At 46.4% G+C, this 24726-nt stretch overlaps 1 protein-coding gene across 1 annotated transcript in view; it reads right to left on the reverse strand.

The window, feature by feature from the left end:
• Positions 1-24726, reverse strand: part of VSNL1 (visinin like 1) — a 276191-nt gene that overhangs the window by 40273 nt on the left and 211192 nt on the right. The window lies entirely within an intron of this gene.

Below are 24726 nucleotides of genomic sequence, written 5' to 3' on the forward strand. Positions count from 1 at the left end.
AGTTCCATAAAATGTAGTCAAACTACAAAAGAGCACTTCCCGACTTGCAGGGGTGTCATGGGTTGGTCGTACATGGCCAAATTATTTATGGTTATTGTTATGGATAAAACCAAATCTGGTGCCAGAGGCTGGCAATCATATTATTATTACCCTTTATTTATAGGGCACCAAATGGGGTCCGCAGCGCCCAGTTACAGAGTACATAAACAAATACGCAAAACAAGAAAGCAGTGACAGGACACATACAGGGTACAGTAATGTACTGTAGCTGCGTCAGCAGACGACACTGAAATAAGTATCAGGGCGGCAGAAAACCGAGCGATTTGGTGCCGTTGAAGGGAGTATGGAATAGAAGATGGTTTAAGTAAGAGAAGGAAAATCACATAGTAGGGGAATCACAAAATATGTTCAGAAGCAGAAAACTGTCCATCAAAAATAATCTGAATCAAGGGTGACCGGTCAGCACAAATGACTTAATTTAACATTTATTGTTTTTTAATTCCTCAATAAGAAACTTTTGGCCTATGGGTGCCGTGTTTCAAGAACATTTGGGAACCATTGCACTAGCGCAACGTATTGCATAACAGTCACTACTTATTTGTGTGTGGATATCTTCTTCTAGGCGGGATTTACTAATACACATCGCCGCCTATCGCTGCCCAGCGCCACGATGCTAATCGCATTTGTACTTACATATGCGATTAGCATTGCGGAGGACAGCTCTTCCAATCAGAGCTGTCCTCTGCAATCCCCAGCGGCTACCTGACTTCCGGGATTCGGCCCTGAGAGTCAGTCTGTGCATGTGCAGGGAGAAGATGGCGGCCACGAGGCATGCTGGGAGGGATCCAATCAGATCCCTCACACAGCGCTGCGTAGAGAATCCCAAGGCTTCTATGGGGTATCGCTAGCAAAAGCTGGGGAACTCCACCGCAGTGCTGACCTGGCGGCTGGGGGTTAGTACATTAGGAAAATGCGGTAAATGGGAGTTTACCACATTTTCCGTTTAGTACATCCCGCACCCTATGTGTTATTTTTCAAGGAAACCAAATACAGAAAGTTTCAGCCGGTTTTCATTGTAAGGGGAAATGCTATATACTGGTAAAGGGGAACTCTGTCTTTAGTGCTGTAATCAGCTAGAAATGTGTTGTCAGCCTTACAAACAAAAAACGTATGCCTGTGCTTTTATCACGTATGCCTGTGCTTTTATCACCACTATATCTATGCAACAAAATCTACATGAAGACAATATAAACTAAAGGCAGGGTTTCCCTTTATATCGTATTACCAATGTGAGCCACTACCCAAACAAACACAGGCCGTGCCCCCCATTGCGACAGTGGTTGCAGAGAGGATTTATTCACAAAGTGACTGACAGTCAGAGACCATAGGAGGCAATTACAGCGAGTGTTGGCAGACATGCAGATGTGTCACGACCATTTGTGGGGCATGTATCAGCCAGCCACTGTGATCCTGTCTGTAGCTGTAATGGCTCTGGAGTCTTACGCAGGGTACATACTGGCCGATCTAGTGAACCGCCGATATATATTGAGTCCGTCAGCGTGTGTGTACCCCCGATATGTCTGTGAACAACATCGGGTGTGCAGTACAGACGTTGGTCAATATACAGATGGGTCCATATTTATCTTGACTTCTTTGCTGTGCCTAGGCGCACCATAACATAAACCCTTCATCTATTGTTCTCAACTGCAATACAATACAGAGAACAATACATCAGGGGATTAAGTCATTACAGCAGGGAATTTTGGGGTCTATTTACTAAGCCTTGGATGGAGATAAAGTCACTGGCGATAAAGTACCAGCCAATCGGCTCCGAACTGTCATTTTTCAAACACAGCCTGTGGCATGGCAGTTAGGAGACAATTGGCTGATACTTTATCTCCAGCAACTTTATCTCCATCCAAGCCTTAGTAAATAGACCCCTAAGTCTGACTGACCTGGCTCAGTTAATCCTATTAAAGGTCAAGATAAACGTGGACCCATCTGTATATGCAGATACATCGGGCCATCTGGCTGTGTGCACGGGCAGTCCATCGACCACCGGTACACTTGATGCGTGGTGGGTGGTGGGTTTGGCTGACGTCACAACTGGGAGGGCAAATTCAAAAAGTCGCCCAGTGGGGATCCTGACCGACCAGTCGAGCATCTGATAGGCAAATGTATATAGTTACCTTGATCAGCCGCTTGGTCGGCGGGTCTGCCGACGTGTGGGTCAGGTGTGTACCCAGCCTTACTTCCTGCAGCCATACAGCGCAACCATAGGAGTAGTCAAATGTTTGATAATGGACTGATCTGCCCTCGACACTTCGTACGCAGCAGCTGGGACTCACAAAGCGCCTATGAGTGCTTTAAACCAATGCGTGCTGCTGCGGCATTTGCATATTTTAGCACAATCACTGCGCACACAATCCCAGCTGAATACAACTCAGGTGAATCAAGCCCAACGTGCCGACCTAACATCTATATATACTGTATATAAATGGGAAAACACTCACTCACTGACTGACTCATCACTAATTCTCCTACTTCCCGATATGTTAGGATGCTGAAACGTAACACAGGTATTCTGCAGGTGGGAAATAGGAAAACTACGTAATTAGAATTTTAATAAACCTCCCCAAGGAAATGAAAAGGGGTTGACATAATGACGTCATTGCCTATGCATGGCTTGCATTGCGTGAACAGTAAGGCCAAAACGGACAATTAGATCAACATGTGGATTGCACCTCCGTGTGTAGAATTTATTAAACTACAAAAATGTTCCTGTCACTGTCTATCGTATCTGTTACAGGTGTTCCTCGGGTAACGCCAAGAACCATGGATTAATATTTACTTACATTAATACGTCTCAAATTTACACCTCTATAGATGGGATCCGGTCTGAAGATCGACAGTGTCTAGGACGACAATGTTTAGGTCGACCACTATAGGTCGACAGTCACTAGGTCGACATGGATGGAAGGTCGACAGGGTTTCTAGGTCGATATGTGCTAGGTCGACAGGTCTAAAGGTCGACATGAGTTTTTCACTTTTTTTTTTTTTTTTCATACTTAACGATCCATGTGGACTACGATTGGAACGGTAAAGTGTGCCGAGCGAAGCGGTAGTGGAGCGAAGGCACCATGCCCGAAGCATGGCGAGCGAAGCGGTGCACTAATTTGGGATCCCGGTCACTTTACGAAGAAAACGACACCAAAAAAAAAAAATCCTCATGTCGACCTTTAGACCTGTCGACCTAGCACATGTCGACCTAGAAACCCTGTCGACCTTCCATCCATGTCGACCTAGTGACTGTCGACCTATAGTGGTCGACCTAAACATTGTCGACCTAGACACTGTCGATAAAACGAACCACACCCCTATAGATTTACCAATTTTTTAACACGGTTATATTTACAACCGTGAAAATTAGAAACTCCCGTGTGAAGAACGGGTAGAACAGCTAGTGTACAATAAGGCATACTTACCTACATTGTAAGTCTCCTCTCCGGGAGAAGCCCGGAGAGGAAACGCAGCAGGTGTCTTCGGGGGCTGGGGCGGACTGTGACATCACTAAGCCCCGCCCCCGCACCGGGAAATGCCGCAATTTGCGGGTCCGCGGGAAGGGGGAGGGGCTAAAATGACGCGATTTGCGTCATTTTAACCCCTTCTCCACCCGACGGACCCGAGGTTATCTCCATCCTGCTCGCATCACTAAGATGCGAGCAGGATGCGGGAGACCTGCCCACTCTTCCGGGGGTGCCGGGGGCTACCCCAAAAAACGGGAGCCTCCCGCAGCTTCCGGGAGAGTAGGTTTGTATGCAATAAGGAGGCAACTCAGAGCTACATCCTGTACAAAAGCTGCTGCTTGTAGAGGTTCTAACACCAATCAGTTCTATACAACAAGCATGAATTACGATGAAGGTGGTACAGTGCGCTTCTCTGTACATACAGGTTAATGTCACATCCCACGTGCTGCGTAACTGAAAACGGATATTGATTACACTGAAAATATGGAAGAGAAGTAAATATCTGCGTCATTTCCATTTATCCATAGTAACAACAGTTTCTGGGAAACGGAAATAACATACAGAATAAGAGAAGTGGCACTGTGCGTCCAATCCTGTGTGAGTAATGCAAAAAGAACCTCAACATCATGGAGGATTTATAGGAGCAGGAAAACACAGTGTAAGGCTTTGGAGCGGCCGCCTGGAATACAATGGAGAACTCTGCTGGGAACGCTCAAACATGCCGCACATACAGAAAGGCTATTCCTGAGCTAGAACAGTTCCGTAAGGAAGAGTGAACACAAATTATCCCTGAAGCAGTAATGGAGGACTCTACACGTAATGTTTGGAAGCTGTGATTTCTGCCAGTGGAGGTGCTACTAATGTACTGACTCTGACAGGGTGTCCAAACATTAGCATATGCCGCCTTTGCTGCTGTATGTCTATTTTCCAATGTGTTAGATTTAGCAAGTAAACAGTAATTGTGCATTAGAATGTGAAGGAATAGGTCGGGTTCCACCGCTCTAGCTCATTTCATAAAATGTATTTGTTCATGTCCTGCAACTACTTCCATCCTACATTAAGACTCTGAGGTAGCAGGTGGTTAGTAAAATCCCCTTTATACTGCTCTCACTGCTCTATAAAAGTAAAACACCAAGGCTGCAGTCAAGGCCATGATAAACCGTGTGACGCTGGCCGCTCCATGCAGACGTATATCAGCAGGTTACTCGGGGTCCATCGAGGTTGTTACTTGGACATTTGCCACTCGCAGTTTCCTGACTCCGACATACAGGGAATAGGACACTAGCTGGAGACATACTGACAAGGGTTGCCTAATCCAGACCTGATCGCTCGCTAGCTATTTTTTGCAGCACTGCGATCAGATAGTCGACGCCTATAGGGGAATGTATTTTTGCTTTGCAAGTGTGCGAACGCATGTGCAGCCGAGCACTACAAAAAAGTTTTGAGCAGTTTCTGAGTTGCCCAGAACTTACTCAGCTGCTGTGATCACTTCAGCCTGTCAAGTCCCGGAATTTACGTCAGACACACGCCCTGCAAACGCTTGGACACGCCTGCGTTTTTCCAACCACTCCCTGAAGACGGGCAGTTGACACCCACAAACGCCTTCTTCCTGTCAATCTCCTTGCGATCGGCCGTGCGAATGGATTCTTCGTAAAACCCATCGCACAGCAACGATATGCTTTGCACCCGTACGACGCGCCTGCGCATTGCGGTGCATACGCAGTTCTGACCTGATCGCAGCGCAGCAAAAAAATATAGCTTGCGATCAGGTCTGAATGACCCCCAATGTCATTTTAATCTGACGTACAACTGGAAAATAAAAAGGAGTTCAGTTCCAACCTATTTCCAGTCTCACTTTGCTGCTGCAAGCTACATATTGTAAAGCAGCAATGGAATATGCTTGCAACATATAAGTAACTACTACTACTAATATAAACTACAGTAGGCCATTCATACTGCACTTCAGACACATGTGAGCTACTATAATCCCTTTGCATGAAATGGCAATCAGGCCTGGATTTATGGAAAGGCCCCAATGGGCTGAGGTTAGGTCAGGAGATCTACAAAGATGGAAGGGAACAAAGGTCCAGGAGGTGGCAAATTCCACCAGGCCTCATTCACAACAAGACATGATCATTAGGGATGGGATATGAATGTTTTAGAATAAAACTGTAACAACAACAAAAAAATAAAAAAAATGTGGCAGCACTCAGATCATAGCTTCAAATAAACTAGCCAGCAACTGACTTCCAACGTTTCAGTGTCTTTGTATTATGATACTTTCACCAGGAACAAAGACACTGAAACAATGGAAATCAGTTATTGGCTACTTTATCTGAATCTATGATCTAGTTCTGCAGCATAACCTAGTTTGTTACATATATGGCAGTACGAATGGTGTAATGGTTAGCATTACTACGTCAAAGCACTGAGGTCATGGGTTTGATTTCCACCATGGTGCCTTCTCTGTGGGGTTTGTATATTCTTCCCATGCTTGTGTGGGTTTCCACCGGACACTCTGGTTTCCTCACACAAGCAAAAAATATACTGGTAGGTTAATTGGCTACCAACAAAATTGACCTCCAGCGTGAATGTGTGTGCGTGTACATGTTGGAGGGACTATAGATTATAAATTCCACTGTGGCAGGGAATGATGTGAAATGCCAAATATTCTCTGTAAAGCACTGCAGTATATGTGTGCATTATATACAAAACTGGTAATAAATATATTATACACACACAGACCGGCGGCACTCGGCAATAGATTCAGATGCGCCGGGGACCTTTGCTTTGGCCATCTAGGAAGGCAGCAACCATTTATAATATATTAACCGGAGTGCAGCTCTAATGTATGAAAATTTTATATATATATATATATATATATATACACACATATATATATATATACACATACACACAGTGAAATAGCAGAAACCCAGGCGCTCAAGTACAGACTTGAATTTAAAAGCAATATTGCCTATCCAGTGCTTAAGAGAAAAGGATAGATATACTCAATGTTATTATACACTCATTTACTATATGAGTGGCAGCTCATAAAACGAAATAGGTGCTTGATGGGCACATAGAATTGAAATATGAGAAATAGTGGATATAAGCGCCCAAGAGTGTGGGTATACAATTGGGCACATGAGGGTTGATGGCCCTGCTCGTGAGAGCTTACATTCTAAAGGGGGAGGGACAGACAGACAGGGGTGGCACATATGGGGTACATAGAGAACGTGGTACAGAGGGTTAGGATGAGATTAGGCTGGGTTTGGTAAAGATGTGGGTCTTGAGAGCCCGTCTAAAGTTTTGTCGAGAGGTGGAGAGTCTGAGGGGGAGAGGTAGGGTATTCCAGAGAATTGGAGCAGCACGTGACAAATCTTGAAGGTAGGAGTGAGAGGAAGTAATCAGTCGGCAGGAGAGTGGGCGTGCATTAGCAGAGCGAAGGGGGCGGGTGGGAGTGTAAAGGGAGATAAGGTCAGAGATGCAGATGGGAGAGGAGTGGTGAGGGCTTTGTAAGTGAGTAAGAGAAGTCTGAATTGGATTTTAAAAGGGAAGGGAAGCCAGTGAAGGACTAGTAGGAGAGGGAAGGTGGACGTACTGCGTTTGGTGAGGAAGATGAGCCGGGCTGCAGCGTTGAGGACAGATTAGAGTGGAGAGAGCTATTTGTCAGGGATGCCAGATAGGAGGAGATTACAGTAGTCCAGTCTGGAAATAATCAGTAAGTGGATAATAAGATTTTACTCACCGGTAAATCTATTTCTCGTAGTCCGTAGTGGATGCTGGGACTCCGTAAGGACCATGGGAAATAGCGGCTCCGCAGGAGACTGGGCACAACTAAAGAAAGCTTTAGGACTACCTGGTGTGCACTGGCTCCTCCCTCTATGACCCTCCTCCAGACCTCAGTTAGGATACTGTGCCCGGAAGAGCTGACACAATAAGGAAGGATTTTGAATCCCGGGTAAGACTCATACCAGCCACACCAATCACACCGTATAACTCGTGATACTATACCCAGTTAACAGTATGAACAACAACTGAGCCTCTCAACAGATGGCTCAACAATAACCCTTTAGTTAAACAATAACTATATACAAGTATTGCAGACAATCCGCACTTGGGATGGGCGCCCAGCATCCACTACGGACTACGAGAAATAGATTTACCGGTGAGTAAAATCTTATTTTCTCTGACGTCCTAAGTGGATGCTGGGACTCCGTAAGGACCATGGGGATTATACCAAAGCTCCCAAACGGGCGGGAGAGTGCGGATGACTCTGCAGCACCGAATGGGCAAACTCTAGGTCCTCCTCAGCCAGGGTGTCAAACTTGTAGAATTTAGCAAATGTGTTTGACCCCGACCAAGTAGCTGCTCGGCAAAGTTGTAGAGCCGAGACCCCTCGGGCAGCCGCCCAAGAAGAGCCCACCTTCCTCGTGGAATGGGCTTTCACTGATTTAGGATGCGGCAGTCCAGCCGCAGAATGTGCAAGCTGAATCATACTACAGATCCAGCGAGCAATAGTCTGCTTTGAAGCAGGAGCACCCAGCTTGTTGGGTGCATACAGGATAAACAACGAGTCAGTTTTCCTGACACTAGCTGTCCTGGAAACATAATTTCTCAGGGCCCTGACTACGTCTAACACAGTGGTTTCCAAACTTTTTTGAATCACGGCGCCCTAGAATATCAGTATTTTTTTCACGGCACCCCTAGGCCAAAAATTTCTTATTGAGAAATTTAGAAAGAAATATTACATTAAGTAGATCGCGTTTATATGTCATCCTTAGGGTCAGTTGTGTGGTGAGGGACAAGATTTGCTTCTGTTTGGCCGCATATTTTATGACTGGCAGCCACCAGCACTGGTTTTGCCTATTATATTGACCATGAAAAATTGGAATTGGTCCTGGACCACCAACCCAGGGCACCCCTGCAAATGTCCCGAGGCACCCCAGGAAGCCACGGCACACAGTTTGGGAACCTCTGGTCTAACAACTTGGAAGCCTCCAAGTCTTTAGTAGCCGCAGGCACCACGATAGGTTGGTTCAAATGAAAGGCTGATACCACCTTAGGGAGAAACTGGGGACGAGTCCTCAATTCTGCCCTATCCATATGGAAAATCAGATAAGGGCTTTTACATGACAAAGCCGCCAATTCTGACACACGCCTGGCCGAAGCAAAGGCCAACAGCATGACCACTTTCCACGTGAGATATTTTAATTCCACGGTTTTAAGTGGCTCAAACCAATGTGACTTTAGGAAATCCAACACCACGTTGAGATCCCAAGGTGCCACTGGAGGCACAAAAGGGGGCTGAATATGCAGCACTCCCTTAACAAAAGTCTGAACTTCATGTAGTGAAGCCAGTTCTTTTTGGAAGAAAATCGATAGAGCCGAAATCTGGACCTTAATGGAACCCAATTTCAGGCCCATAGTCACCCCTGACTGTAGGAAGTGCAGAAATCGACCTAGCTGAAATTCCTCCGTTGGGCCTTCCTGGCCTCACACCACGCAACATATTTCCGCCATATGCGGTGATAATGGTTTGCGGTCACTTCTTTCCTAGCTTTAATAAGCGTAGGGATGACTTCCTCCGGAATGCCCTTTTCCTTCAGGATCCGGCGTTCAACCGCCATGCCGTCAAACGCAGCCGCGGTAAGTCTTGGAACAGACAGGGCCCCTGCTGCAGCAGGTCCTGTCTGAGCGGCAGAGGCCATGGGTCCTCTGAGATCATTTCTTGAAGTTCTGGGTACCAAGCTCTTCTTGGCCAATCCGGAACAATGAGTATAGTTCTTACTCCTCTCCTTCTTATTAGTCTCAGTACCTTGGGTATGAGAGGCAGAGGAGGGAACACATACACCGACTGGTACACCCACGGTGTTACCAGAGCGTCCACAGCTATCGCCTGAAGGTCCCTTGACCTGGCGCAATATCTTTTTAGCTTTTTGTTGAGGCGGGACGCCATCATGTCCACCTGTGGCCTTTCCCACCGGTGTACAATCATTTGGAAGACTTCTGGATGAAGTCCCCACTCTCCCGGGTGGAGGTCGTGTCTGCTGAGAAAGTCTGCTTCCCAGTTGTCCACTCCGGGAATGAACACTGCTGACAGTGCTAACACATGATTTTCCGCCCATCGGAGAATCCTTGTGGCTTCTGCCATTGCCATCCTGCTTCTTGTGCCGCCCTGTCGGTTTACATGGGCGACCGCCGTGATGTTGTCTGACTGGATCAGCACCGGCTAGTGTTGAAGCAGGGGTCTTGCCTGACTTAGGGCATTGTAAATGGCCCTTAGTTCCAGAATATTTATGTGTAGGGAAGTCTCCTGACTCGTCCATAGTCCCTGGAAGTTTCTTCCCTGTGTGACTGCCCCCCAACCTCGAAGGCTGGCATCCGTGGTCACCAGGACCCAGTCCTGTATGCCGAATCTGCGGCCCTATAGAAGATGAGCACTCTGCAGCCACCACAACAGCGACACCCTGGTCCTTGGAGACAGAGTTATCAGCCGATACATCTGAAGATGCGATCCGGACCACTTGTCCAACAGATCCCACTGAAAGATCCTTGCATGGAACCTTCCGAATGGAATTGCTTCGTAAGAAGCCACCATCTTTCCCAGGACTCGCGTGCAGTGGTGCACCGACACCTGTTTTGGTTTTAGGAGGTCTCTGACTAGAGATGACAACTCCTTGGCCTTCTCCTCCGGGAGAAAAACTTTTTTCTGTTCTGTGTTTAGAACCATCCACAGGAACAGTAGACGCGTTGTAGGAACCAGCTGCGACTTTGGAATATTCAGGATCCAGCCGTGCTGTTGTAGCACTTCCCGAGCTAGTGCTACACCGATCAACAACTGTTCCCTGGACCTCGCCTTTATAAGGAGATCGTCCAAGTACGGGATAATTAAAACTCCCTTTCTCCGAAGGAGTATCATCATTTTGGCCATTACCTTGGTAAATACCCTCGGTGCCGTGGACAGACCAAACGGCAACGTCTGGAATTGGTAATGACAGTCCTGTACCACAATATCACACTGATAGGTACTTATTTAAGCGAGGAAGTAGTCTGTCACCGATTAAAACATTTAAAGATTAATAAATCACCAGGGCCCGATGGTATTCATCCAAGGGTTCTAATGGAGCTTCACTCTGAACTGGCAAAACCGCTATCTCTGATCTTTGAGGATTCAGTTATATCAGGTATGGTTCCCAAAGACTGGCGTATAGCGGAAGTAGTGCCTATATTCAAAAAGGGAAGTAAAGCTGAACCAGGTAATTATAGACCAGTTAGTCTTACATCTATAGTGGGGAAAGTATTGGAAGGTATTCTAAGAGATAGTATTCAGAAGTTCCTTGAAACCAATAAGGTCATTAAAAGGAATCAACATGGGTTTATGAAGGACAGATCCTGTCAAACCAACTTACTTGGCTTTTATGAAACAGTAAGCGCAAACCTAGATCAGGGTAAAGACGTGGATGTAATCTTTTTAGACTTTGCCAAAGCGTTTGATACTGTACCACACATGAGACTTATATACAAGCTACAAGAATCAGGGCTAGGAAGCACAATATGCACTTGGGTCAAAAACTGGTTAGATAATAGGAAGCAGCGCGTTGTGGTTAATGGATATTTTTCAACTTGGACTGAAGTGCTAAGTGGTGTGCCGCAAGGCTCAGTATTAGGACCGCTATTGTTCAATATTTTCATTAACGACCTAACAGAAGGTCTAGAGAGCATGGTGTCAATTTTTGCAGATGATACCAAATTGTGTAAGGCTATAAATACAGAGGAGGATGCCGAGTCTCTTCAGAACGACTTAGTTAAATTAGAAGCATGGGCAGCCAAATGGAGAATGCGCTTCAACACAGACAAGTGTAAGGTAATGCACTGTGGTAACAAGAACAAAAATTACACCTACCTACTAAATGGGGTAAAACTAGGGGATTCTGTACTGGAAAAGGACTTAGGTGTCCTCATAGATAGCAAGCTAAGCAGTAGTACCCAAAGTAGGACTGCAGCAAAGAAGGCTAATAAGATATTAGCATGCATAAAACGGGGTATTGATGCTAGGGACGAGAGTATTATACTCCCATTATATAAATCACTAGTGAGGCCACACCTTGAATACTGTGTACAGTTCTGGGCACCGTACTACAAAAAGGATATCCTGGAGCTTGAAAAGGTACAAAGGAGGGCGACCAAACTAATTAAGGGCATGGAGACTATGGAATACAAGGAAAGGCTTGAAAGACTAGGCATGTTTACATTGGAAAAGCGGAGACTAAGAGGGGATATGATCAACATCTACAAATATATAAGGGGACAATACTCAGAGCTTGCGCGGGACCTGTTTTTGGTTAGATCAACACAGAGGACTCGTGGACACTCGCTCAGGTTAGAGGAGAGGAGATTCCGCACAATACGGCGTAAAGGCTTTTTCACGGTAAGGACAATACGTGTTTGGAATTCCCTGCCCGAGGGAGTTGTAATGGCGGAATCTGTCAACACCTTTAAGAATGGGTTAGATAAATTCCTATTGGATAAGGATATCCAGGGGTATGGTGCATAGTCATGCATTATAGTTACTATTTAGTCAAATCATCATGCAGAGGACACCACAAATAGGTTGAACTCGATGGACAATTGTCTTTTTTTCAACCTCAGATACTATGTTACTATGTTACTATGTTACAAATCTGAGGTACTTCTGGTGAGGAGGGTAAATGGGGACATGCAGGTAAGCATCCTTGATGTCCAGTGATACCATGGAATCCCCCTCGTCCAGGCTCGCAATCACCGCCCTGAGTGATTTCATCTTGAACTTGAACCTTCTTATATAAGTGTTCAAGGATTTTAAATTTAAAATGGGTCTCACCGAACCGTCCGATTTCGGTACCACAAACATTGTGGAATAGTAACCCCGTCCTTGTTGAAGGAGGGGTACCTTGATTATCACCTGCTGAGAATGCAGCTTGTGAATCGCCTCCAGCACTGCCTCCCTGTCCGGGGGAGCTGTCGGCAAGGCAGATTTGAGGAAACGGCGAGGGAGAGACGTCTCGAATTCCAGCTTGTACCCCTGAGATACTACTTGTAGAATCCAGGGATCCACCCGTGAGCGAGCCCACTGGTCGCTGAAGTTCTTGAGACGGGCCCCCACCGTACCTGGCTCCGCCTGTGGAGCCCCAGCGTCATGCGGTGGACTTAGAGGAAGCGGGGGAGGACTTTTGTTCCTGGGAACTGGCTGTATGTTGCAGCTTTTTCCCTCTACCTCTGCCTCTGGGCAGAAAGGACGCGCCTTTAACCCGCTTGCCTTTCTGGGGCCGAAAGGACTGTACCTGATAATACGGTGCTTTCTTTGGCTGTGAGGGAACATGGGGCAAAATGTTGATTTCCCAGCTGTAGCTGTGGAAACGATGTCCGAGAGACCATCCCCAAACAACTCCTCACCCTTGTAAGGCAAAACTTCCATGTGCCTTTTAGAATCAGCATCACCTGTCCACTGCCGAGTTCCTGGCAGAAATGGACATTGCGTTTATTTTAGATGCCAGTCGGCAATTATCCCTCTGTGCATCTCTCATGTATAAGACTGCGTATTTAATATGCTCTATAGTTAGCAATATAGTGTCCCTGTCTTAAGGTACAGAGAATCTGACCACGCAGCTGCAGCACTGCACATTCCTGCTGAAGCAATAGCTGGTCTCAGTATAATGCCTGAGTGTGTATATATACAGACTTCAGGATAGCCTCCTGCATTCTATCTGCAGGCTCCTCTAGGGCGGCCGTGTCCTGAGACGGTAGTGCCACCTTCTTTGACAGACGTGTGAGCGCTTTATCCACCCTAGGGGATGTCTCCCAACGTGACCTATCCTCTGGCGGGAAAGGGTACGCCATTAGTAACCTTTTAGAAATTACCAGTTTCTTATCGGGGGAAACTGACGCTTCTTCACACATTTAGTTCATCAGATGGGGGAAAAAGCACTGGAAGCTTTTTTCTCTCCAACATAATACCCTTTTTTGTGGTACCTGGGGTAATATCAGAAATGTGCAACACATTTTTTATTGCCGTAATCATGTAACGGGTGGCTCTATTGGAATGTACAGTAGTCTCATCGTCGTCGACACTGGAGTCAGTATCCGTGTCGACATCTGTGTCTGCCATCTGAGGTAGTGGGCGTTTTAGGGCCCCTGATGGCTTTTGAGACGCCTGGGCAGGCACGGGCTGAGAAGCCGGCTGTCCCACATCTGCTATGTCGTCAAACCTTTTATGTAAGGAGTTGACACTGTCACGTAATTCCTTCCACATGTCCATCCACTCAGGTGTCGACCCCGCAGGGGGTGACATCACATTTATCGGCATCTGCTCCGCCTCCACATAAGCCTCCTCATCAAACATGTCGACACAGCCGTACCGACACACCGCACACACACAGGGAATGCTCTGACTGAGGACAGGACCCCACAAAGCCCTTTGGGGAGACAGAGAGAGAGTATGCCAGCACACACCAACAGCGCTATATAACACAGGGATTAACACTATAACTGAGTGATTTTTCCCAATAGCTGCTTGTATACACAATATTGCGCCTACATTTAGTGCCCCCCCTCTCTTTTTTACCCTATGTAGTCTGGAAACTGCAGGGAAGAGCCTGGGAGCGATCCTTCCAGCGGAGCTGTGAGGGAAAATGGCGCCAGTGTGCTGATGGAGATAGCCCCGCCCCTTTTTCGGCGGACTTCTCCCGCTTTTTTCTATGTATATCTGGCAGGGGTATTTTACACATATATAGTCACTATGACTATATTATGTGTTTTTTTGCCAGCCAAGGTGCTTAAAATTGCAGCCCAGGGCGCCCCCCCCCTAGCGTCCTGCACCCATCAGTGACCGGAGTGTGAGGTGTGCATGTGAAGCAATGGCGCACAGCTGCAGTGCTGTGCGCTACGTTGTTTGAAGACCGAAGTCTTCTGCCGCCGATTTCCAGGACTCTTCTTGCTTCTGGCTCTGTAAGGGGGGCGGCGGCGCGGCTCCGGGAACGGACGATCGAGGTCGGGCCCTGTGTTCGATCCCTCTGGAGCTAATGGTGTCCAGTAGCCTTAGAAGCCCAAGCTAGCTGCAAGCAGGTAGGTTCGCTTCTCTCCCCTTAGTCCCTCGTAGCAGTGAGTCTGTTGCCAGCAGATCTCACTGAAAATAAAAAAACCTAAAATAAACTTTCTTTTTCTAGGAGCTCAGGAGAGCCCCTAGTGTGCATCCAGCTCAGCCGGGCACAAGATTCTAACTGAGGTCTGGAGGAGGGTCATAGAGGGAGGAGCCAGTGCACACCAGGTAGTCCTAAAGCTTTCTTTAGTTGTGCCCAGTCTCCTGCGGAGCCGCTATTCCCCATGGTCCTTACGGAGTCCCAGCATCCACTTAGGACGTCAGAGATAATGGTCTTGCTGGCATCTTGGGTGAGAAAGGGTCTAATCCTGGAAATGTTTTTGAGATGAAAGTGGCAGGTTTGTGAGTGGTGCTGAATGAATATGTGGTTTGAAGGAGAGGGAGGAGTCAAGGATTACTCTAAGACAGCGTACTTGAGGGCTAGAGTAGATAGTAGTGCCAACTATAGATAATGAGATTGTGGGAGGTGAGGTTGTGCTGGAGGGAAGGAAGATGATCAGCTCAGTCTCAGACATGTTGAGTTAAAGAAGCGCTGGGACATCCAAGAAGAGATAGCAGAGAGACAGTTGGATAAACGAGTGAGTAGAGCAGTGGAGGGGTCAAGGGAGGAAAGGTATATTTGAGTGTCATCAGCATAGAGATGATATTGGAAGTTAAAAGAGCTTATGAGTTTACCTAAAGAGGATGTATAGAGAGAAAAGGAGAGGACCAAGAACGGAACCTTGGAGGACACCTACAGTTAGTGAAAGTGGGGGGGAGGGGGCGTCATAAGAGGAGACAGAGAAGGAACGACCAGACAGGTAGGAGGACAGCCAGAAGAGGGCAGTATCACGCAGACCAAGGGAGTAAAGGATTTGCAGAAGGAGAGGGTGGTCCACAGTGTCAAAAGCAGTAGGGAAGTCAAGGAGAATAAGCAGTGAGTAGTGGCCCTTAGATTTTGCTGCGTGGAGGTCATTGCAGACTTTCGTGAGGGCAGTTTCAGTGCAGTGTAGAGAACGGAAACTAGATTGGAATGGGTCAAGCAGTGAGTTGGAGGAAAGAAAGGCAGTAAGTAAGTGTAAACAATACGCTAAAGGAGTTTGGAGGCAAAAGGGAGGAGAGAAATGGGTCGGTAGTTGGAGAGGGTGTTTGGATCAAGGGTAGGTTTTTTTAGAATAGGGGAGACAAGAGCGTGCTTGAAGGCAGAGGGGACAGTGCAAGATGAGAAGGAGAGATTGAGAAGGTGGGCAATATGGGAACAGGCAGAAGGAGATAGGTAATGGAGGAGGCGGAAGGGGATAGGACCAAGTGGGTAGGTGGTGGTGTTGTGGGGTGGGGGGGGGGGGGGGACTGATGAGGGCCATGACTTCCTCCCCAGATACCTGGGAGAAAGATGTCAGAGTTGGTTTGAGGGAAGGGGAGGGGTGGTAAGGAACGGTCTGGTGGGATGTGATGTCCTGATGTATGGAGTCAATCTTGGATGTGAAATAAGTGGCAAAGTCAAGAGCAGACAGAGAGGAGGGGAGAGGAGGTGGGGGTAGGCAGAGGAGGGAGTTGACAGTGGCAAAGAGGCGCCGGGGGTTGGAAGACTGGGAGGAGATGAGAATTTTAAAGTATGATTGTTTAGCGAGGGAAAGGGCAGCACTGAAGGATGAGAGCATACATTTGAAATGGAGGAAGACTGCCTTAGAGCGTGATTTCCTCCTCTGTCGCTCGGCAGTACGTGAACATTTTTGCAGATATCTGGTGCATTTGGTGTGCCAGGGTTGAGGTGTTAATCTATGAGGGTGAATTGTGGTAGGTGGAGCGAAAGCAGAAGTAAGGGATGCATTGTATAGGAAAGTGGCTTGTTCAGGGCATGAGAGAGAGAGAATAGGAGAAAGGAGTGAGTGCAACAGGGAGGACAGGGATGAAGTGTCAATAGCCTCAATGTTACGCTTAGTGATGGTAGCTTTAGGAGGCAGAGATGGGGAAGCAGAGAGAGATAGGTTAAAGGAGAGCAGGTGGTGGTCAGGGAGGGGAAAAGGGGAGTTGGAGAAATCAGAAATATCACAACGGTGAGCGAAAACCAGATCCAGTGAGCTCCCATTCACATGGGAGGGGGAGGAGGTCCACTGGGAGAGACCAAGCGAAGAGGTTAAGGAGGTTAGGGACAGGTGATTTTGTGGGGTTATTGATAGAAATGCTGAAATCACCTAGGATAATGGAGGGAATGTCAAAGGAGAGGAAATGAGGAAGCCAGGAAGCAAAGTTAATGCAGCGACCGCTGGCTGCGAATAGTCACGGCACGGCATACCATGCGGCAAGCCGTGTTGTAGCAAAGATGAGCATGACTACATCTGTGTGTATATATATATATATATATATGTGTGTGTGTGTTATAAAGCATCTTGGTATAATATTGACCAACCAGCCCTGGTGAAGTTGGAGATCCAGGACAAACATAACATAATTCACTTTCACAAAACAATCACTGCAACAAACATTTACAAACCAAAACATACTAAATGTGTTGTTTAAGTATTTACCTTTTAAAAACCTGTTTTATTTCTATCAGGATTGCTTATATCTTATAACTGAGGAAAACTTAGTAGTGTCACTAGAAATAATGGGGTCATTCAGAGTTGATCGTAGCTGTGTTAAATTTAGCACAGTTATGATCAGGCACTCAGACATGCAGGGGGACGCCCAGCACAGGGCTAGTCCGCTCCGCATGTCAGTACCGGCCCTCCATGCAGAAGTGCAAAAGCATCGCACAGGGACGATGCTTGTGCATTTCAGGAGTACCTGCAGCTGGCCGGGAGAACCTCTTCACTGCCCGGGTCAAACACAGCCGCCGCGGCCTGCCCCCCCCCCCCCCCCCCCCCAACGGTCCGGCCACGCCTGCGTTGGCCAGACCATGCCGCCGCCCAGCCCCCTCCCGCCCAGCGACCGCCTCTGCCTGTCAGTCAGGCAGAGGCAATCGCTAGGCAACGATGGCCTCTGGCCGTCTGACATGCGCCGGCGCACTGCGGCGCACTGCGGCGCCAGCGCATGTGCAGTAGTGACCCGATCGCTCCGCTGCGATAAACTGCAGCATGCGATTGGGTCAGAATGACCCCCTATGAATGGAGAAACTGCGTTCTCATGAAAGGATACGTAACGTCTGCCGCAGCTGTGCATAGGTGGCAATAACACTTTATATCAGGGGTGGCCAACCAGAGTCAAAGAGCCAAAAAATCTTGTTCGGCACGTCAAAGAGCTGACATTGAGCCGAAAGCGCACATGCAAAAATTGGGTGTGGTCTTGTGCCTGCTAGGCCACGTCCCTGGTAATAAATACATTTAAAAAGCCACTTCCACATAAAATAATTGAGAAAGAAAGATCCACATAAAAAAATACTGAAAAAGCCAGATTCATAAAATACACTTCAGCCCCCCCATGGGTAACTCCAGCCAGCACCCTCCTGTGTCACTCCAGCCAGCACCCTCCTGTGTCACTCCAGCCAGCACCCTCCTGTGTCACTCCAGCCAGCACCCTCCTGTGTCACTCCAGCCAGCACCCTCCTTTGTCACTCCAGCCAGCACCCTCATGTGTCACTCCAGCCAGCACCCTCCTGTGTCACTCCAGCCAGCACCCTCCTTTGTCACTCCAGCCAGCACCCTCATGTGTCACTCCAGCCAGCACCCTCATGTGTCACTCCAGCCAGCACCCTCCTGTGTCACTCCAGCCAGCACCCTCCTGTGTCACTCCAGCCAGCACCCTCATGTGTCACTCCAGCCAGCACCCTCATGTGTCACTCCAGCCAGCACCCTCATGTGTCACTCCAGCCAGCATCCTCATGTGTCACTCCAGCCAGCACCCTCATGTATCTCTACAGCCCCCCCCCCAACACACACACACACCTCGTGCCATTGCGGCAGCCCCTTATGTGTCCTCTGTTTGCCAGGGGATACTGTCATTAGGTCGACAAGACTTTGGTCGACAGTCATTAGGTCGACATGAGTGTTTCACATTTTCTTTAATTTTTTAAACTTTTTCATACTTTACGATCCATGTGGACTACGATTAGAACGGTAACCTGTGCCGTGCGCAGCGGTAGCGGAGCGATGCACCTTGCCCAAAGCATGGCGAGCATACACGGTGCTCTAATTGGGGTTCCTCGTCCTTTACGAATAAAACGACACCCAAAAAAAACTTTAAAAAAACTCATGTCAACCTTTTTCCATGTCGACCTAATGACCATGTCGACCTAATGCATGTCGACCAACAATAGTTGTTGACCTAATTTGCCAGTGGGTGTCTCACCTCTAGTATCTGGCTCCCTCAGTTCTCAGTCCCCATAGTGCTGCTGCCTGTCTGGCTGGATGGCAGCAGTTTCCGGATTTGTTGTGGTCACGTGACTTTGAGTGTCAGGAGCCACATTTGAATAAAGAAAGATCCACATGCGGCTCAAGAGCCACAGGTTGGCCACCGCTGCTTTATATGAACATGGGCAGAAGCGGATTGGCCATAGGATTTACAGGGAAGATCCCCGGTGGGCCGACGCACCCGTGGGGCCTGTTTTGTTTGAGGACATGTGGTACTATTTATAGACATAATGAATAAGATGCAAAATAATTTGCATATATGAAAATGACTTTGCCACTTAGCCTGTGATTGCAGATGATCTAGTGTATGCTCTGTCTGCCTGCTTGGCTGACATATAAGATTGAGTGAATAGTGATTGGGATACGGTTGATGTAATAAGCAAGAAAATATATCTTTCTAAAGAATTATATAGTTTCCTAAATTCTGAAGGTGTATCATATAATGTGCTCATAATATCTGTAAAGTCTTGGGGGGAGGGTGCTGCTGCCATGGCCCATGGCTAGACCTTACACCTCTGGTGCTGCCCATGTGGGGCCACTAGTACAAATTTTTCCAGGGCCGCTTTTTGTTCCCAATCCGCCCCTGAACATGGCTACCAGCATGTACTGAAGGGAAATGTGTGATACGTTCTTTTTTCTGTCTATCCGTACCCAGACATTGGATAAAGCTGCTGTTATATCTAAGCAAAACTGTAGTGACACACGTTATGAATGTCTGCATGGACCAAACAGCCCTGGTCTTCACTACAATAACTTCCTACAATGGGAAGAGCACGGCAGGCAAGCAATATTCCTGCAGGATTGTAGAATGTGATCTGCGGGAGATGCCACACATCAGTGACAGATGGCTGGTCGTCTGCAGCTATTGCACAAATAAGTACCTATCGGAGAAACACTCTGCGGTGAGGAAGGGATCTTCAGCTCTACATTAAATAATTATATACATAGATATTTTTTTAATTATTATTTATTTCTACAAAAAGGTACAAAAGACAAACTAATTTAAAATAAACTTTACCTGCATAAAAAGCCACAAGATTCTCTTGCGCCATTTACTATAAATAGAAAACAACAATTATATATTTTATCTCTCTTTGATCTGCCATAAAACTGATGTTAAAAAAAGCAACCAACTTGCAACACTATAGGTAACAGACGCCAAATGACAACTGCTGTGTATCCCCAAAAACTCACTTCTGCCAGCTCATCACTGATGGCCAGTGGGTGGGGGAAACGCTGGCCAATGGCTGGTTGGTGAGAGGACGCCTGACAGTAATCTTAATAGTCTTTTTTGAAGTTTTTTTTAAAGCTAAAGGATAGATGTACTGTAGTAAAGACTCTAAAAATTAAAAGTGGTGTTTCCCATAGCAACCAATAAGACGCTACAGATGTGTTGACATACAATGTGGCTTCAGTTACATCAAAGAGATTAGGGGTAGGTGTGTCAAACCTTCCAAAGAGGACAAGTGGAGCTGTTACCTATATCAACCAATCACATTCTAGCTATCACTTACCCAGTGCATTCTATAAAATGATAGCTAGAATCTGATTGGTTGCTTTGGGCAATGCCCCCACTTGTCCTCTTTAGAAGGTAGTTACAGGAGAGTGGCATAGGGGTCTATGTACTAAGCCCTGGAGAGAGATAAAGTGGTCAGAGAAAAAGTACCAGCCAACCAGAACCTGTCATTTTTCAAACAGCATAAAGAAGAACAAGGAGTCCTGGAAGTGAAAATATGGCCCCCACAGAGCTCTGATCTCAACATCATTGAGTCTGGCAATTAAGAGCTGATTGGCTGGTACTTTTACTCCGTCCACTTTATCTCTCTCCAAGGTTTATTACAAAGACCCCTACTTTTTGAAGAAGTTCAATGTCCTGAAACTCAACTGCTCTTGTGTGACAGACAGATGCCGCCCACTCACTCTGAAGTGCTTATAGATCAAGAGACTGACAACAAGCTCACATTGCCCAAATACATTGGTACATAATAAAAGTGTAACAGTATGAAGCAGACCTACATAAATGGTGGCTTGTACCCAGCACACCCCCCTCTCTCCCTATGCACAGACCCACGCTGCGTGCTGCGGAGATGCTATGCAAAGTGTAATTGGCAATTACTAGTGTCAGTAAAAACAAAGCACCGAGAGCTTTCCGTGCATGTAGTCATTTCTTCATTATCTGCCTTTGTGTGTGATGCCGTCTCTGACTGCTCAGTCAGTAAGTAGCTTGTGATGCCTCGTATATCTATAATTATTATTATTCTCTCTTGTATTACTTAATGAAGCCAATATACACCGTACATATTTCACAATGAGAAAAGACCCCAGTGCTTCGCTGGTTAATCTTCTGGAATACCTTGTGAGTACTTTAAAGGTCTCTGTTTATTACTGGTGATAATCACTGACAATAGAATGTATCTATTTAGAGAGAATAAGGCAGTAATTACTCTATAATTGTGACATGAATTCTCAGCAATAGGGCGATGAGCTATACCTTGGTGCTGCTACAACAATACATGCAATATACTATAATAATGAGACATAAATTCAGATATCAGTTTGTACTTTGTAATGATAGATTACATCCTTAGGTTGGTATTTCTTGTTAATAGTAATGAGTGTGCGAAACGCGTGGTCACAGGTGGAAAAGGGTAATTTAGACAAGGTTATGGGTGCAAAATAGACAATGATCCCATTACATACACAATGGTGCCCACTTAAGGGCCCCATACACTAGAGCGATAATGCCCAATTTCAGTCCAATTCGGGCATTCGGCCCGATATATCGGCTGAAATCGGGCATTTTAGAGGTGTTACCAATCCGATGCGCGTTTCCGTGAGCATCGGATCGGATCCTTCAGATTGAATGTGATACACATTCAATCTGGTCCGATCTGGGGGCATGGCTTGGGATCGGCCAGGATCGCCCAGATATATCGTATGCAAATGTGCAGCATCCGATGTATCTTGACCGATCCTGCCACCTGGGAGGCTGCCGGGGGTGATCACCTGCGATCACCTCCGACATGAGATCGTTCTAGTGTATGGGGCCCTTTACTCTTTCACGAAAAGTGTGGCAGGTAACAAGGTCAACTAGGAAGATCAATGAGTAATAAAACCATTAATATAAATCAGAATTCTAAAAAAGGTTAATATAATAATAATAATAATATTATTATTATTATTATTATTATTTTTATTTTTATTATTGCATTTTGGACAAAAAAAAGTGTGAAAATATTTGTGTTAGATTATTGTGAAAAAAACATAGTAGACAGTCAAAGCATAGCAACAACATAGTAAAAGCAACAAGCTTCTGCCACATAAACATTGCCTGAAGCATGTATAGGGTTTATATGTACTTGGGGTGACCTTAGCCTGAAGTTTACACTGTTCGTCTCCAGGCAAAGTGAGTGCCGGAACACAAGAGTTCATTGTGCGGCAGCACAAGGCACCAGTGTTAGTATTATTTATTTATATAGCACCAATCATTTCCCGCAGCATGATACAGAGAATATGTTATCATTCACACCAGTCCCTGCGCCAGTGAACTTACAGTCAAAGGGGGAGATGGATCTAAAAAGGACAGGTAAAGTTGTCTATAACAGCCAATCAGATTCTACCTATCTTTTATAGATTGCAATAATAATAATTTTATTTATACAGCGCTTTTTTCCAGAAGGACTCAAAGTCGCTTTACAAACATAAAAAAACACATAGCACATAGTACGAAGGATTTAGGCGGCAATTCAGAATGGATCGCTGCAACGGCAGCGATCGCAGTCTGAAACTCTTTGTGGAGTGTGCACGCACCCCTGGAGCCCAGTGAGATGGTAACAGCATCTCTGGGTTGAGATTGTCACTGCCTGATTGACAGGCAGAGGCGGTTGCGGGGCGGGAGGGGGCATTAGAACACCGTTGGCGGGGAGCGGTCTGGACAACGCAGGTGTGTCCGGACCACTGTGCATGGGGAGGGGGGGGGGGACCGCGTTGGTGGGCTGCGTGGCAACACACGCAGCCGATGCGACCAAAGACGCGGCGGGTAGCCGCCTGCCAGCGCGCAGGAGCTGCATAGACAGGGAGCTACTCGCCAGGTGAAAAAGCATCACCGCCGCACGATGATTTTGCACCCGTGCGGGAAGGGGGGGGGGGGGCCTGACATGCGGGGCGGACTAGCCCTGTGCTGGGCGTCCCTCCGCATGTCAGAGTAAGTGATCGTAGATGTGCTAAATTTAGCACATCTACGATCAGATCTGAATTACCCCCATAATATTACAGAAAGTAGAAAATCACAAAAAAAATCAAATAAAAATAAAAAACCTGGGGAACACGCTAAGCATAATGCAGGGTTGGTGCAGTCAGTTTTGGTCATAAATTCCACGGTTTATATATTCCACCCACAAAAGGGACTTATCCATCATGCAATATCATCAGGGAGGCATCTGATTGGCTCCAAATTTATTCTGCAGCAGGACAACGACCCCAAACATACAGCCAATGTCATTAAGAACTATCTTCAGCATAAAGAAGAACAAGGAGTCCTGGAAGTGAAAATATGGCCCCAACAGAGCTCTAATCTCAACACCATTGAGTCTGTCTGGGATTACATGAAGAGACAGAAGGATATGAGCAAACCTACATCCACAGATCTGTGGTTAGTTCTCCAAGATGTTTGGAAAAAACTCCCTGTCGAGTTCCTTCAAAACTGTGTGCAAGTGTACCTAGAAGAATTAATGCTGTTTTGAAGGCAAAGAGTGGTCACACCAAATATTGATTTGATTTAGATTTCTCTATTGCTCATTCGCTTTGCATTTTTATTAACTGATAAAAATAAACTATTAACACTTCTATTTTTGAAAGCATCCTTACTTTGCAGCATTTTTTTCCACACCTGCCTAAAATTTTTGCACTTTATTGTATATTTATATGCATATAGTAATTTTGGACTTGAAGAGCCTGCACACTGCACAGGCCGTGGGCTAAGCATCTGTTTTTTTCCTTTATTGCTTCTCTCCCCAAAGTCACATCAAGATCATACATACTGTACCTCAATTTCTTTCTAGGTCACTAAACTACACAATAGTGAAAACGTCATCCTAATTCATCCAGTAGTTTTTGAGTGATGCCGGAAAGAGCAGGCAGACAAAAAATATTTTTTTTTGTTTTTTTTGTCTCCATAGTTCACAAAACAAATTGCTATGAACAGACAGAACCTTACAGTTTTAGTATATGTATAGTTCACTAGACCACAGCCCAGTACACATGGATCTTACACTGTTATGGAAAATAAGATTTGAAACCTACCGGTAAATCTTTTTCTCCTAGTCCGTAGAGGATGCTGGGGACTCCGTAAGGACCATGGGGAATAGACGGTCTCCGCAGGAGACATAGGCACTAAAAAAGAACTTAAGGTATGGGTGTGCACTGGCTCCTCCCTCTATGCCCCTCCTCCAGACCTCAGTTAGAGAAACTGTGCCCAGAGGAGACGGACAGTATGAGGAAAGGATTTTGGAAATCCAAGGGCAAGATTCATACCAGCCACACCATTCACACCGTATAACATGGAATACACGAACCAGTCAACAGTATGAAACAAAACCAGTATCAGTTCAAAACTGATCCAAACTGAAAACATAACCCTTATGTAAGCAAAAACTATATACAAGTCTTGCAGGATGTTGTCCGCACTGGGACGGGCGCCCAGCATCCTCTACGGACTAGGAGAAAAAGATTT

The sequence above is a fragment of the Pseudophryne corroboree genome, chromosome 4 (genome assembly GCF_028390025.1).
Source record: "Pseudophryne corroboree isolate aPseCor3 chromosome 4, aPseCor3.hap2, whole genome shotgun sequence".
NCBI classification, from domain to species: domain Eukaryota; kingdom Metazoa; phylum Chordata; class Amphibia; order Anura; family Myobatrachidae; genus Pseudophryne; species Pseudophryne corroboree.